Raw genomic sequence first — 13,548 nt, 5'->3', positions numbered from 1 at the left:
GGTAAAAGTAAAGTAAATGAAGACAAAAAAAAGGGAAAAATATTTTTAAATCTTTTTTAAAAATTAACAATCAAACTTGGAAATAAAAGGAACTGCAGGGATACGTTTTAAGAAGGATGTCTGAAGCGAAAGAGTGTCAAATAATATTTTCCAAAATATAAACAAAACAAATCAAATACTTTGTGCTTTCCAATGGTATCAATTAATCAATATACATACATATATACATAAACTATATACTAATAATCTATTTAAATATTTATGAAAAATTGTCTATTATATACACATACCAATTTCTTAGAGGAATGGAAAGCTTTTTTGGATTTAATCATTTTCTAGGAGTTGGTTTCAGGGCAAAGTGGGCACAAAGTTGTTGATAGTGAAAGCTTAAATATGATTTTGAATGCAAATATGTATATGTGTCTGTCTATTGGAGATATATATATTCATCCTAAAAATATATATTCTTATATCTATTGTAGCGAAAATCTATGGTATATTTGAAATGATATCCGATTAATATAGTCAATATAATAGCTTTAGTTTTAAAGCACTATGTATTCCATATTCGTGTATGTACTATCTATTGGAAATAAAACACTTGAAAATATCTTAGATTTAAAGTATGCATACAAGTTTTTTCTTGATTAATATTTTATTTTGCGAATTGGATTATTGGGATTTATAGGTAGAGGGAGAAGAAAATTGTAAATCTCTACCAACAAACTACATATCCAAATTATTTAGCCTTCTAACACGTAAGAGTGTATGGAGGCACTTATTAATTTTACTCACATCATTTAAATTTGTTTTCTGTTAATAAAAAACACAACATTACTCATTACATTAATAACATTACATTAATAACAAACGATTAACAGAAAAAAAATATTCAGATTATGAAAATATTCTTATTTTTTTCGTGGGTAATATAATAAGTGCCAGGTAATTCAGACTTAGAGGGTTAAAAGTTGATCTTAGATGGTAATGAAGGTTCAGACGTATTTTGAGAGGTAGGAAAAAACTCTACAAACTGCAATATGCACAAGTTGTGATCGAAATTTAGAAATTTTCCATACGACTTCTATTAGAAGTAAATTCTACTCCTGTTACTATATTTATTATATTATCATCCACCTTCTTTTGGATTATGAACTATCTCGTGTTCAGGAAACAAAAGATTCTGCAAATAGTTTAATAACAAAATATAGGATGAATATAGGAAACGAATAACGGATATATAAGTTTATATACCTAATCAATATTTATACAAACCCCTAGGCTTAAGGCCTTAGGCACTAATTTACTAAATAAGTTACCCATCGTCCTGGGACTCCATCCACCCCCATCAGTTAATCAATGACCAACTATCGACCTAGAAAATATATTAGATATGAAGAACATTGCTGGGCTAAATTTTAACTTTGAAGCAGACTTGGAAAAGCCGAAACAATGGGAAAAGGCAACTAAATAGTTTAACTAACCCGACGGTGTGGTTTTACAAGTATGAGTATCAATGAATTGAATTGAATCGAGCAAGCTATCGGTCGGTTGGTCAGTTTGCTTTGCAGTCGTTATCCCGGGTCAGTACATAATGTGCCCATATACTCGTACTTTGTTGAAATTCCATGAGAACGCTTCCGGTGAGAAACCCATGCCCCATGCCCCTCTGTGGCGCCACACCAGCTCTTGGCTCTTGGCAATAGTTCAAAGTTGGCTTTGCAGCTTTGCCTCATTCTTGGTGTCGTGGCAACCGGCTATTTACCTCGACGCTGTATCTCCCCCGCAAATTGAATGAAAGCACATTTTGATTGAAAAGGAAAGGAATAGACAGATTCACCCATTTGCCGCCCTGCGGCGTCTCCAGCACCTCTTGCATGGCTGCTTAAACAGCCAATGTAGCGATTCCCGTCGCGTCGGTCCTCTCCCTTTCGGATTTATCAGTGAATGTTGGAAAATTAGTTAACGGGTTTGCGGTAAAGTTTTTTCTAACCCAAACTTGGTCAACAAGTTGGCTCACAGAAAATATTTAAGACCTTATAAAAGAAGATTAGGAAAAGGGCCAATCGATGGGAATTCTTTTGGTTTCGACCAAGGCATTGAATGGCAAATCGGGCAAAACCTCAAGCATTTTAAGTTTTAAATTAATTTAAGGATCTAAAGGTTGGAAAAGGAAAATCTTAAGCGCACTTAAATTTAAGGTGTAGGGACTTCTTTCTTATCTGTGAAATATATGGAACTTTCAGAAGTTTTTTACCCACTTTGTAGAAATATTCCTGAGACATGAAAGTACATGTGGGAGTGCCATAATAGATTCAATTTACAGCTTGTTTGATTTTACAATTATTTGCGTTTTGTATTCCAAACTGCTTTTCAACAAATTTTTCCCTCCATCGAAGATTTTATAAGCGATTCTGGAGCAGCAGCAGTAGTAGCAGTTTAACAATTTTTCACCGATAATCATTTGCATCAAAGTCAGATGGCAATAAACTGGAAATGCAACAACGAATGAATTCCAATTTTAATTTTGTCACACACTCTCTCTCATTCTCTCTCTCTCTCTCTCTATATCTCTCACTGTCTGCCAATTTTGTGCAATGATTGTGCATCATCTCTCTTTTATTGTCATTGCTATGGGTTCACCCCCACATTTTCCTTTGCTCAGACGAATGTCTGCACTTTTCTTTTGGGTACTGGACATCTTTTCCCCTTTTTTTCTTTCGGTTTCTGGACAGTTTCAAAAGCTTGTCAGCGGAAAACGTAAACTAACGGCATTTTCGTTTTCTTATTTACACAATCAATTTTGTGCTTTTGTGATACGGAAAGAGGAGCAAGTATTACTAGCACTAGCAGTATTCGTACACATCCTTCCAGCAATGGGATATTGCGTATATACATACATATATGTACGTTAACACATCCTTTTTATCACTCTCGTGTGACATTCTTTTATACCCTTTGGGAAGATGCAAAAATTATCCCAATCTTTGTGGAGGTACTTCAGCATTGTAAACGCAATAATTCAATGATTTTTGGGTGAAATATGGCCTATGAGTATAAACATTGGTTCTGCGAGTAGATCTTGTTTAGATGCTATTTTAAAAACCCTGCAATTAAAGCAAGTAAATTATGCCCTTTCTCATCAGAGTGAGGAGAAAAGGATGTCGATTTAGCTCAACTTTTTGCGGTAAATTCGCACAAATCAAAACAATCCCTCATTCAACTTATATTGGTATCATACGCACTATTTTTCCGGCCTAGCAAGAGAATTCTTTCTGACAACTAAAACTAAAATTCCATGTTCGATCCATTTGAAAGAGTATTAACTGCCTCGGTGCGCCTCGATGCTCCTCCAATTTCTTATTTTCGGGAGTTTTCTGCTCCTGTGTCCTGTATCGTTGAGTCGCACCAGCAGTGGCGATGGCTGTTGTGGCAGCTTCTGCCATTGGTGCCGCGAGGGAAATTGTCGTCAAAGCGGAAAAAATGTCACATTGTTGTTTTAGCCATCATGGAGTTGCAGATTGGCGGGGATGGGGATGTGGATGTGGAGTAGCTCCACACGTTGCATGCATGTATGTTGCAGTGGCAGTAGCAGCTCCAAAAGGAGCAATGGTTCCAGTTACCCCGTTTCATTTCGCTTTTCTTTTCAGTCTACCCTTTCTACTTTCGCGGATACTGCTCTCCTTTTCTTCGTCTCTCACTCTCTTTCAAGCACTCTTTCTTCCCTCTCTTTCTATACCTCTTTGCCCCTTCTCTTTCTATTTTAGGTTTCTTTTGATGTTGACCGCAATCGCTGTCTCGTTTCGCTGGTGGATGCTCGCTTTTTGGGTTGCTTTTTTTTTATTGTTTATGCAACTGTCAGCAGTTTTCCTTTCCAAGTTCCATTCCCAATTCTCCCTCCGGCTTTTCCCCGGCTTTCCACATTTGTCCATGTGTGCCCCACTGTCTGGAACACTCTCCCTATCCACCTCTCTGTGTAGGTGTTTGCTTTGTATCTGTATCTCTATGCGATTTCATATTTGCTGTCATTTCGAATTGTTTCAATGACTTTTGACAGCCAGCAGATTAGCTTGGTGACGCCTCCTTTTGCCAGGATGGCGGCACGAAGCAACTTTTGGGGCATTGTCCACTGTCGAGGGAAATCAGAGGTGTATGTTTTGATCAGTGGCCATTTCCCATCATTTTCCACCCCAACCGTTTTCAAAGTGACAAAGTTTTGCCAAATATTGATTCCATTGTTATTTACTTTAAAATAGTTTGGGAATTATTTCTGCTTTATTGAAATTGAGTGGCATTTTAGTGGTATTTTATTTATTCATCGTTCGTTCTTATAGATGGTCCTATTCCTTTTGGGGGATAATTTGGGAGAAATTTAAAAGTTTTCTTTAGCTATAATTTAGCCAAGTCTCTCACGGTAGATAAGGGGAACGTTTTCCAACCTTTTCCCAAAAGAAGTTTGGCATATAGACGTAAAACCAAGTGTTGTAATATTGGCATTTTATGGCCTGTAGTCTAAAATAGTCTTCTGAAATAATATGCAATATGCAATTAGAGACAAAAATAAATTATAGCCCAATTTAAAAATTAGATGAAGCATTAAAAAAATAAAAATTTTTAAAACATTCCCGCGATCATGCCAGTAAGTCCTTCAAGAACCACTTTATAAACACGAAAAACCCAAATTATCTTCGCATTTTCATCAACCATTTAAAGCTGAAATTTCTCATACATTTTCCTGACTCCAATCCCCACATTTTCATGGAGAAAAGTGGACTAAACCAATTATAAAAAAGCCATTTTGCATGTCAACAGCGTGCACGAAAAATTTAACCAAAAAGCGCAAACAAAAATTAATTAAATTATTCTTAGCTAAGCAATGTCACATGAGTGTGGGGATCGGGTGTGGTGCTGCAACATGGATGCAACTCATCAATAAACAAAATTTATGGCAACCGCCAAACGAGCAGCAGCAACAATGGCTCGAAATGGCTAAAAGAAGGATGCAGGATGCTGCATGATGGCAGGCTAAAGCTGAAACCAATTAAAGATAGCCACCACCCCGCAATATAACCAGCCCCCACCCGAAACAATGTCCCTGGAGGAGCGGAGTAGAGTGAATCGGAGGCCTGACGACGAGCAACCGAAATTCAGCCACCCAATCAGCATATTTAAATTGTGTTGTGTTTGGTGATTGAAATGCATGAAGTACGACAACGTAAATAGGACAACGCACCACTAGTTAGAAGGACACCACACATATACAGTGTACACCCATCCACATAGAGCCGGACGGGAAGGACTCACTGGAAAACATGAATTTTTACCATGTCGGTGACTCTGCGGCTCTGTGGCTTTAGCTGATGCTTTTCCTCCTCTTGTTCCACGTACTAGTTCCTGATGGCGACAACATCCACACTTTAATGGTCCTGCACAACACAGGAGACAGCATGGCATAGCCTCCTCATGCCATTGCAATACCCATTCCGGCTGCCATTCTCATTCCCATTCCGATTTCGATTCCGATTGCGATTCGTCGTCTGCCATAGATCGATGCCGGTCAGCAGTTTCGTTTTGATTGTGCGATTTTCTACTTTGCTGTGCATTTTTCTTTTCATTCATTCGGTTTTTCTCCCAGTTATAAGGTATTCTTGGAGTCAAAATGGGTATGCCTAATTAGCGGGTACATACAGCAAAGGGTTTGTGATCTTAAAAATGGGATTTTATAACGATATCATATCTTATCGGTAAATACACCAGGATTTTAAATCTTACATCTGCAATAAATACCCATAATTACTTTTAGCTATCTTTTCCTTGGGAAACTAATATTAATTGTAGATAAAGTTACTCACTACAATCGGATTGCGATAAAATCATAATTCGATCGTTTTTTCATCGTTATACTCTTAGCAAGGTGAACAAATCCAATTATCAGGTATTCCATAGTCCTTATATCGAAATCGCTGAACATTCCTACTTGCTTCCGCTATGTTCTGTCGTATTCTGTTTCCTGTTGTGCGTTTTTTTTTTCCTCTGCGAATACATCTCTACCATAGCGAGGTGGTGGTCAGCCACTGTAGAACTCTAATTGCTGGGCAACGGCCAACGGTTTGGTCGAGTTGGCAACACATGCCTATGCATTTTTTAGGTGCACACACAAATCGCTCGAATATTGTTTTCCCTTGGCCCCCCTGTGTCGCCTCTTGGCACATACGGGACATACGAGTAAATACAAGTCCCGGCAGAGAGTCCGGAGGGACTGCAGCACTTAAAGCCATCCCAATTTTAATTGGAATTTAGGCGAAAAGCCGTAAATATTATTGTCGTCGTGGAAGAATCGGGTTGAAAAGGAAAGCCCGGCTATTATAACAGGCCAGCACGTATTCAATTTTTGGTACCAGGCTGCCTCGCTCGACTGCAGATATTGAAGTTTCAAGTGGTTTATGGCTGCAGGGTGGGCTTGTAAATTGTCCATTGGAGAGAGAGAAATTAAGTTGTTTCAGGCAAGGATATACTAGACAAGGATTTGTTGCTAATGTACTTACTAAGATATGGATAGCTGGAATATGAGAACGAAGAGCAGCACCAAAGGAATATATTAAAAACTCCACAAAGTTTTACTACGAAATATGGCTACGTTAGGATGTTCGTCGCTCAATAAATCTGTTCTCCGAAATAATTACGCCAAATCTGAATACCCACTCGACGTAGACATCATGCAGATCTTTATCTTTTGCGCTACTCACGCGATATTCAAACATCTTGAAACAAATATGTCTAAAAAATTGTGAAAAATGTATACTACATGTATACTATTAATACAATATAAAAATAATAGTGATAAGTAGCGTAAATATTCCAAATCCAAGCATGCGACACACTCCCGCGCCGGCGTTTACTTTGCTTTCTTTTTTTCGCTCCTAACGGTATGAACAGGTTTATACAGTGGTCTTAGTCGCGATATATATTCCTAATGGCTGTTCTTGGGCCTGCATATGTGGCCCATAACTATGCAAAAGACTTTTTCAGTTTTATGTTGTATATTTATCGGCCTATGCCCACTGTACTTGTTTTCTATTTCTCAAAATTCGTACATACTTCACTTCACACCCGCCACACATGCTCACACCCTCTCATCATTGCTTGGCCACTGCCTTTCCACTGCTTGTCATCTGGTTGCCAAATTTCGGAGCAGTAGCAGAAATCATTGTCACATTCGCCTGGCGACACGCCCTCCGGTTGCTGGGACCGTAATGGGGGCGTCCCCCAGAGTGCCCGGAAGTGGGGAAGGGGTAAAGAAGGATGGTTGGAAACGTGGAAAGCAGAAAACATTTGTACGCAAAGCGATGTTTGCATGCGTTTAGCAATTGCAGAAAGACTGCGGGGGAGCACATGTGTGGAAGAGAGCGGCAGTGCCAAAGTGCATTAATATGAGGTGAGACATTACCAGTGGCCACTCATACGATGCTTCAATATTGAGCTTTTAAGTGCAAACAGAGAGAATGAGGGAGTAGATGTAGTAAATGAGCGGGAAGGTAGAATATGTGATCTAGTAAGCGGGCGAGGGAGCAGCTGGGATTCCTTACCTTATATTTAAAGAGCTTGTTTAGTTCACTGAAGGAAACGAGCAGGAGAGCAACTAGAGCGGGAGATTTCAGCAGAAAATCAGAAGAGCATGCAAGGAGGAAAGCGGCTGAGCAGGAGCCTGGGGGACTGGGAGTGCATGAGAGGCAGAGAGTAAACATGCCAAGTCGTAGCGTCGAAAATCTTAACGTGATTTAAGCCTCGTGACGTAGGATTGCAGGAATGAAGAATACGCGGCAGAGAATGAGAGAGCGAGAGAGGGAGTCTCTGTCTGAGTGAGTGTGTGTCCTGGGCCACTGCCGCTGACAGGGTAAGAAGATGGGCAAGAGAGACAGGGGATCATACATTCAGTGCCCGCACCATTGCCACGTCACAGTGCACGGAAAGATGGGGGCAAGAGACGCCTCCTAGAGAGTCCTTCCCCCTACCGTCTGATGTTTTGACAATGGCTGGTGCTGCTGCTACTGCTGCTGCTGCTGCTGTAGATGCCACATCGGAGCGCCGCAACCAAACTGGCTTCAGTACCCTAATCATGAGGAGGAGCTGGTGCATGCAACGCCGCACTGACTTTGATGTACTCGCTATTTATGTGCATACCCATACGATGGTCCTGCCCCTGCCACAGACCCTACCATAGCTGCCAGCGTCGCCCTCTTTTACGCCCCAAAATTGCACGTGACACAAATAGGTAATTGCACTTTGGCCAAAAGTGTGACACGCACACATCATTCAATCGAGATCAAAGAGGAGGAGCGGGAGGCAGAGAGAGGGGGTTTCTGCTTGCCACAAACAGTCGATAAGTTTTCACAGCCAGGAAATGCACTCAATTGCTCGGATGGGTTTTCCCCACAAGTTGCGGTGGCAGAAAGGACTCCGCTCTTCAGATCTGACAGGATAGGATTTACTTGAACTTGAGAAGCCATGAGATGACTCAATCAGCCATGGATTCATGTCATCATTTCCTCTCTGTTGGTAAATAATAATTTAATAACGGTAATTATTTTTCGATTATTGTTTTATTATGAAAAATAACTGTTTTTTTTTTTAAACATTTTTATAGAATTTTTCTGTTTTTTTTTTAGTTTGTCTGTGGTTTTTGTTATTATTTTTCTTATGTATTAAAATGTATAACTGTCAAACTCTACTCACTCTTAATCCCCCCCTCTTAACCATCGACTCAAATGCATGACAAAGCAATGTTCCTTATCAACATTTCTGTCCCGTATTTAGTTCAATCGAAATATTTTCCAGTTTAGTGCTCCTAAAAGCAGCAACAAAGAAAATGTAAATTAAGCAGAAAATTCCCAAATGATGAAAGCAAAGCAGATGATTTCCATTTGAAAAAAAAGAAAGAATATTTTGTGGTATTAAAAAATGAAATATCTCAATATCAATTTGAATGACTGACCATTTTTTGGTCGTTTAGGTCGTTCCTCTGTCTGGCAAATCATTTGGACAATCCATTCACAAAAATCATTTGCATGCCCAGGACCCATCGACCGACAGGCAGAAGATTCCGACTGGCAGGACATCCCCACAACCATCTACCGATGGGCAGGATAGACGCAGGTGGGGATGGAGCTGCACGACCAGCAAATATTTATCATAAATACGGGTATCGTACCAAAAATTGAATAACAACCAAGTTTTGAAGGCCTTTCGGTCCTGTCTGCCACACAGTCAACTGTAAATTTTGTTCCGTGTCCAAGCTGTGACTGTAGCTGTAACTGTAACACCGTATCGCGCCGAACATATCAGTGGGTGTCCTTGAATGAATGTACATGTGTAGACACTGAAGGAAAATATAGTTAACTCTTGTAATAATAATGATTGAAATGTCTTGAAGTAAGGTTTTAGTACGTACCAAAAATGGGTTTACGTTTGAGATATAATCCCAGTAACTATCGTGTAACCTTCTATACACAATTATTTACTATAGTTATTTAATATTTAAGAATCTTAAGTCATATTCAATTAATGTAATCAGATGAAACTAGTTTTGGTTTTATATTCGTAAAGCCTTAAATTTTATCGTAGTGTTCTCGGTTCTCACATATTTCCTTCAGTGTAAATGTGTGTTTATGCGAGCTTGTTTCTCTGTGCTGTTGCTACTTGTTTTCACATGAACGCCACAGTCGCGTGGGCCTGTGGCACGGCGCGATAAGTGAAATCACTACGCGCTTACTGCGCTACAACTAAAACATGAACTACAAATTGTTTAACACAAATCGCACTGCCACCGTGCGTCCATTGTGTTGTCGGGGAATTATGTTTAGGATGTATAATGCCCCCCTCAACCACCGCTGAAGAGGAGCAAGTGTTGAGCCGATAACAGACAGTCAGAGATGACATAGCCCGGAACAATGGGCAGGTTCGCCATTGCGCTTAATGATGATAAGGAAAGCAGAATATTCTGCGTATAATTGCGCAGAGATTATGTGTGCTATTGAAGGTGAAAGGATTTCCAGGATATTGTGTACCATATAAAGCGTTAAAAACAATTGGAGTGAGCTTACAAATTTTAATTTGAGAAAGTGCCCCTGAATAAACTCATAATATTCTAGAAATCAGACAGCCTGAGCACTACGAATGTTTCACTTAATCACAACTATCAAAATACTAATTTCAGTTAATGTCATAGAACATATAGTCGAACTTAGACGCATCCACAAATCTAGCTCATAATTGAAATATGTTTTCCACAGCCATATCCCACCGGGAATTTAAGCCATGCCTCGTATTTTAGCACAAGCCTCGACATGAGTTATACTTGAACTTCTTTTTCGAGGAGGAAAAACGAATCCACATTCGGAACCACGGATAGGCCCCCCAAAAACACTCTCCGCGCCAAGAATTGCAGACACATTTTGGTCATAAAACATAAATCTGCAACAGCCACAACAGCAACAACAAAGTGCAGGCAAAAGTTCAAGAGCTCACAACTGGATCTAGATCTATGTATAAAGCCCGCCCACTGCTCAGCCAACTGCCTCCCCGCCCCCTGCCATAGTACATTCCCAGTCATCGTATAATGATGCCAAGTTATGTTTTCATGTGTTTTGTTTTGTTTTGTTTGGTTTTCTTTTTTTTTGTTTGTTTGTTGCACATTTCTTTTTCTCTTTCCATGTTTGCTAACTCGCTCGATAGTCATAAATTCTGTGGCAAACGAAGAAAAAAGTGCTCGATACGTGTCCGAAAGGAAGGGCATATCCACAGAATTGCCAGGAGTGTGTGTTGGAAGAATTTGCTTAAGAAAAATGTATAATTTACATTTTACTATATCAAAATACTATATGCATGTATATTTTTTTGGTACTGAATTCTAAGAATTATTTCCAATGTTCTTTGGCCCCATTTAGGGTATAAAATCCTTCGTTGTTAGGGTATACATAGAATTTCCAAACTTTTTCTTCTATTCCCATACTATCCGAAAGTTCAGTTACCCCATCCATGCCTCTGTGTGGACTGTGTGTCTGGTTATAGCCAGCATTTGGCGACTAGGCTATAAAACATAAGTCGGGGCCAAGAAACGCGAAAAAGATGAGAATTTCTCTAATAATTTGGGGCGTCTTTCCATTTTTGTTGGTTTGAGGGCATGGCCAGGGGCACGCCCACACAATTTTATCGCCTGCTGTTGCATAAACTAAAAATTGAAAAAATCCGCAAAAAGGATGAGCAAAGTGGTGGGCGGCAATAGAAAGCAGGGGGTATGGGTCCTGGTACGTGTCCTGCCAAAAGATTTTTGTGCTCTTGGTAATGATAATTCCCATTGGAACGGTGGGTGTAGGAGTTTATCCATTCAGTTGTACCAGCTCTTGGAAACCCAAAGGAGAAAGACTCTCCGACTGTTGAAGGTTTATGTATCAGAATCAAAGGTCAAACCAATCAAATACAGCTTTACTTTATTGAATTTTAGTCTCTTGGAAGTTTATTGCACTCCATATATTTCTTTAAAGTTAATCCAAATTGTGAAGCGAAGCATCTTTAAGTGTATCTAAAACTTCGTTCCGAAAGTTCAGTCCTTCCTTCCTGGTTGCAGATTGGGTCATCGCCACGGCAGCCGCAAAAGCCGCAGACAAACAGTTTGCTGGTTCAGTCCCAAGATGGGGGGTCTGGTCTTTACCACTATTATGCATTTTTGGTTTATGGATTCAGCTTTGGTCCAGCATGCGCTCAGCCGGAAAATGCGAGGCATCCAGGAGAGCAGCAGTGGCGGCCGGAAAATGCGAAGAGTCCAGGCCAGAAGCTGCGCGGAGCTGCGATGTAGCGGCGGGGGGTTGCTCCGTTTTTTGCATACAATTTCAATGCTAAGTTGTGGATTGATAGATTGTTGCTGTTAGTTTTGTGAAACAATTTGTTGGCCCATTAAATTGTATCTCTCACAGTTTTTGTTGTCTGTTGTTTTTCCCGTCGTTTTCCTCATTTTTCCTATGGGAATCCCCTTCCTATCGCCTCTCTCGTCTGATGGCGGCATGTCGGACCAATTTTAATTGGCCCTCACGTCCAGACATCGCACTTTTGTTGCGTGTTGGCCAAAATGTTTACATTAAATTAAATAATTAATTTGCAAAAGTCAAACAAGTGTTTTGCTTAAATATTTGCCATGAACTTTACTTTGTGCTTTCGTTCCAGTTAATTAGTTGCCTTTCAATTGCTTTGATTTAAAATTGGTTAAACCGTGCAAAATGGGGATGGTCCGGCGGGACAGATAATTACAAAAAAATATACAGCAAACTCAGAATTTGGTTTAGTCGGAAATCAATAAAATGTGTAAAAGGGGAAGAGAGTTGAAAGCCAAAGTTTAATTTAGAAATATATCTGCGCGACATACCCTGGACACCCGACAAAAGCGGAAGTGTAAAAGAGTAATACAAAAAATACGCGCTTCGCAATCTTTTGTGGAGTGTGTGTGGCCTCGATTGTACAGCAAACGGAAAAGTTTTCTCCCCTATTTCTGCTTTTCAGACTACTCCTTTTTCAGGGGTTTCCACAATTTTTTTTTTTTTTTCTTTACTCCTTTTTGCTGAGATGAGAGTGAAATTCTGCTCACGCCGCTCAATTATGGCGCTAATATGCACTTGACAATGTAATGACATTTATTGAGCGGCATTGGCATTCTCTCTCGATGGCTGTCACGGAGTGGAGAGATGTCTGCTGTAGAGGGTACATGGTCCTACCCTCCCTGCGTTCCCTGATTGAAAGTCTCGGGAGCGGTGTGGGGTGTGAGGGGAAGTGGGAATTCTGATTCAACAGCCAGACATTTGTCGAAATGTGAAAGAATTTCTCGAATGGCGCGCGACGCTCCCCCTAAGGCATGAATAGCGTTAATTTCATGTTGCTGACAAGGCTTATTGACAGGAAATCGCTGCCTTGCGGTGCCCCAAATGGGTGTTAGTGGGTGTTGCAGAGTTCGTTCCAGGCCATATTTACCAGTGTGCCACAAAAGCGCGACATTTATTAATCAATGGGGGGTGGGGGAATCGGGGCGGTTTGGAGGATGTTAGAGAGCGGAGGTCCTTGGGGCATGTCTAATAGAGGGATAGAGAGTATGCAAATATTTGTAGACGTCTAATCAAACAATTTCCACATTTCCACAGTTGCACAGTTGCGGGTCGTACGTTTTCCCCCGCACACATTTTCCCTGCAGTTGCAATTAAATTTCGTGCTTTGAGTGAAGTTGCACAAAATTATTATTTATCAATATGGTTGCACACATACAATATGGGGTTGCCTGCCAGAGACGCCACGCTGCTCGTAATCCCAGTCATGTGTGTCATACGAGTGAGTATATTTGTATTTGTGTACGTATATTGTATGTATGTGTGTGGGAATTTCACTTGACGAAAATGGAAAAATAACACATCAGAAGCGAGAGAGACGGAACCGAGTTTGTGGCATTAGATTTGCATATGCACAAGTCACATAGTTTTTTTGGGGCATGATTTGAGGGATAGACTGCTGTGT

This window comes from Drosophila obscura, unplaced genomic scaffold (assembly GCF_018151105.1).
Source record: "Drosophila obscura isolate BZ-5 IFL unplaced genomic scaffold, ASM1815110v1 contig_200, whole genome shotgun sequence".
Taxonomy (NCBI): Eukaryota; Metazoa; Arthropoda; class Insecta; order Diptera; family Drosophilidae; genus Drosophila; species Drosophila obscura.
The sequence above is the reverse complement of the archived record's forward strand: the minus strand, read 5'-3'. Positions refer to the sequence as shown.